General features: G+C 33.8%; 1 pseudogene; it reads right to left on the bottom strand.

Annotated features, from left to right (window-relative positions):
* Positions 1-2,148: 2,148 nt before the first annotated feature.
* LOC129552040 (DNA sliding clamp PCNA pseudogene) lies at positions 2,149-2,905 on the bottom strand (annotated as a pseudogene).
* Positions 2,906-4,336: the final 1,431 nt, after the last annotated feature.

Raw genomic sequence — 4,336 nt, 5'->3', positions numbered from 1 at the left:
CCCTTTGTGTTTTGAGTAAATCCATGGTCAATAATGTTTTGCATGCTTATTTTTCTATTCCATCTCCTTCAGATCTTCTAAACTTTTAGGATGGATTCAGATATACTTTACATGAAGTTTATTTATGATTATTCATTGTAACTACTACATTATTAAATTATGCATTTAACAATATAGTTATATAAGTAAAATTCTAGCAAACCAAATTCAACAGTGTATTAAAAAAGATAATATACCATGATGAGTAAACTATGTTCCTGTGATTCATGGTTATTAAAATATATGCAAATCAATCAATGAGATAACCTGCATTTAAAAATGAAATATAAAAATTGCATAATCATCTCAAAAGTTTCAGAGAAAATATTTAACAAAATTCAACACTCTTTCATCAGCAAATTAGATAAAGAATGAAAATAACTCAACACAATAAAGGCTGTATATGACAAGCCCACAGCTAACATTGCACTTGATGCTGAAAAACTAAGATGTGAAATAAGGCAAGGATATCCACTATCAATATCCAACACAGTATTGGAAGTCCCAGCCAGAGCAATTAGGCAATAAAAAGAAATAAAAGACACCTAAATTAGAAAAAGAGTGAAATTCTCTCTGTAGGTAACGTGTTTTATATGCAGAATACCCTAAAGACTATGTACATACAAACACACACACAAACCTATTAGAACTAATAAACGAATTCAGTAAAAATTCATGATACAAGATCTATCGATATATATATGTATATATAAATCAGCTGAGTTTCTATATACCAACAACAAACAATGCAAAAGGAAATTTAGAAAACAACCTAATATACTGTACCATCAAAAAGAATAAATTATATAGAAATAAACTTAACCAAGGATGTAAAATTCTTTGAAACTGTAAATCAGTAATGAAAAAATTTAAAGCAGACTTAAATAAATGGGAAGATGCTCATGCTTATATATTAGATTGGTAGAATATAGTTAAATGTGAATAATATCTAAATTGATCTGTAGAGTCAATGATATCTCCTTTGAATTTCCACTGCCATTTTTCAGAAGTAGAAAAAAACTATTCTAAAATCCAAGTGGAACTACAAATGACACAAATCTTTTCAGAGACAAGAACAAAGTCCAAGGCATCACTCTTTCTGATTTCAAACTATATCACAAGCTATATTAATCAAAACAGTATGAAATTGCATAAAACAGATGCATAAAATCATACAGAGATCAATGGAACAGAATGGAGAGCCCTCAAATAAATCCATACATATAAGACCAACTAACCTTCAATTGGGGCACTAAAAATACACAAATGGGAAAAGAATAGTCTCATTAATAACTAGTGTTTAGACTGACTATCCACATACAAAATAATGAAAATGGACCCCCTATCTTACTCGTTACACAAAAATTTAACTCAACATAATTAATTTTTAATTAAATGTAAAAAGTGAAATGTAGGAACTGAAACCATAAATTTAAGAACTGAAACCATAAAATTCATAGAAAAAAAACATTCCTTGACAAAAAAAATCTTGGCAATGATTTCTTAACTATGATACTATGGCACAGGCAACAAAAGCAAAAATAGATAAATTTGACTAAACAAAAAGCTTTCACACAGCAAAGTAAACAATCAAAACAGTGAAAGGATAACCTACAGAATGGAAAAAATATATTTCAAGCTATATATATGATTAGGGGGTAACCAAAATATATATTAAGCTCCTAAAACTCAATAACAAAATGCCAAACAATCTGATTAAAAAAATGAGAAAAGGAGCTCAATAGACATTTTTCCAAAGACAAACTGGCCAATGGTATATGAAAACATGTTCAACATTCTTAATCAAGGAAATGCAAATCAAAATCACAATATAGGGAAAAAAGGATATTTTTTTAAAAATTCACAATATGATATCATCTCATATGCATTAGGATGGATATCATAAACAAACAAAAACAAAACAAATGATACCAACTTTTTGTAAGAATGTAGAGAAAATGGAACACTTTAATCTTGCTGGGAGAAACGTAAACTATTACAGCCATTATGAAAAACAATATAGAGATTCCTCAAAAGATTAAAAATAGAACTACTAAAAAAATAATAATAAAAAAATAAAAAATATATTTCTTTGAATTTTAAGAATGTCTAAGATCCTTCATCCTCGATCTTGGGAGCCAAATAGCATTTTAAATGTCCCATATCAGCAATTTTATACTCTACAACAAGAGGTACATCTGCAGACATACTGAGTGGTACTGTAGGAGAGAGTGGAGTGGCTTTCGTAAAGAAGTTCAGGTACCTCAGTGCAAAAGTTAGCTGAACTTGTTCATTCATCTCTATGGTAACAGCTTCCTCCTCTTTATCAACATTACTCGTCTGTGACAACTTAATATTTCCATTTCCAAGTTCTCCACTGGCAGAAAATTTCACTTCATCTTTTGCACAGGAAATTACAACAGCATCTCCAATATGACTGAGATCTCGGCATATACGTGCAAATTCACCAGAAGGCATCTGGAATTCCAAGTTGTTCAACATCTAAAGCTATTAACTTCATTTCATAGTCTGAAACCTTTTCCTGATTTGGAGCTTCAAATACTAGTGCCAACGTGTCCGCGTTATCTTCAGCCCATAAGATAATGATGCCTTCATTGCCAGCACATTTTAGTATTTTGGACATGCTGGTGAGGCTCACGACCATGGCCAATTTGTGGTCGCAGCGGTAAGTGTCGAAGCCCTCGGAGCGAAGGATTAGCTGCACCAAGGAGACATGAGACGAGTCCATGCTCTGCAGGTTCACGCCACCTGAGCTGATGTCCCAGCAGGCCTCCTTGATGAGATCCTTAAGCACCTCCAGCACCTTCTTCAAGTTGGAGCCCTGGACCAGGCGCGCGTGGAACATGGTGGCGGAGTCGCAATGACACAGCTACAGGTAGAAGGAGTAAGGAAGGTGTAGCCGGCTTAGGCTTCAGAGGATGAGAGCAAGAGGCAACATGACTGCAGAGGCCTAAGACGAAGAAATAAATATAAAAATAAATATAGACTAAGAAATAAAATTCAAAGAAATAAAACTAAGCTCTTTGAGAACTGCTTCTGAGATGCCAGCACACATTTAAGTATTTTTTTGTCTTTGTACCTCTGAGTACATATGTAGATACTGTTTTCTGTAAATAACTTTTCTTTTCTCCATTCTGTACAACTTCTTTAAAGAAAATTCCAAAGTCAAATCTGGTCTTATTAACTGAGTAATACTTCTGCCTTACCTAGGAATAATCCTTATAGTTTTTATAAACAAAAGAGTTTTGACTCTAAATGTGTTTAAAATATTGTTTTCAATTTAAATAAAAATCATTTTAATTTAAAAAATAAAATTAAATTTAAAAAATAAAAATAGAACTACTATATAATCTAGCAATCCCACTTCTGGGTGTTTATGCAAAGAAATTAAGATATGGATCCCTAAGAGATATCTGTACCCCACGTTCATTGCAGCATTATTCCCAAAAGCAAAATGGAGTCAAATGTCTATTAAAAAACAAGTATAAAATGTGGGATATACCAAAAAACTGGAATATTATTCAGAAGAAAACATGCCAATTGGTCAACAACATGGATGAACCTAGAGAACACTACATTATATGAAGCAAGCCAGACACAGTAGAATCCAGACTCTTCATGGCAAATAGATGGGGTAGCAATGGAAACAGTGACAGACTTTATTTTCTTGGGCTCCAAAATCACCGCAGATGGTGACTGCAGGCATGAAATTAAAAGATACTTGCTCCTTTGAAGAAAAGCTATAATCAACCTAGACAGCATATTAAAAAGCAGAGACATTATTTTACCAACAAAGGTCCGTCTAGTCAAAGTTATGGTTTTTCCAGTAGTCATGTATGGATGTGAGTGTTGGTCCATAAAGAAGGCTGAGTTGCCATAGAATTGATGCTTTTGAACTGTGGTGTTGTAGAAGACTCTTCAGAGTCCCTTGGACAGCAAGGAGTTCAAATCAGTCAATCCTAAAGGAAAGTAGTCCTGAACATTTATTGAAAGGACTGATGCTGAAGCTCAAATACTTTGGTCATCTGATGTGAAGAACTGACTCACTGGAAAACCCTGGTGCTGGGAAAGATTGAAGGCAGGAGGAGAAAGCAATGACGGAAGATGAGATGATTGGTTGGCATCACCAACTCCATGGACATAAGTGTGAGCAAGCTTCAGGAGTTGGTGATGGACAGGGCAACCTGGCATACTGTAGTCTGTGGGGTTGTAAAGAGTCAGACATGACTGAGCAACTGAGCTGAACTGACCTGAAACACCGTAAAACAATAAATCA

The sequence above is a fragment of the Moschus berezovskii genome, chromosome 3 (genome assembly GCF_049115385.1).
Source record: "Moschus berezovskii isolate FMDL1 chromosome 3, NW_MosBer_1.0, whole genome shotgun sequence".
In the NCBI taxonomy this organism is placed as follows: Eukaryota; Metazoa; Chordata; class Mammalia; order Artiodactyla; family Moschidae; genus Moschus; species Moschus berezovskii.
This window is presented reverse-complemented; position numbering and strand designations above follow the sequence as displayed.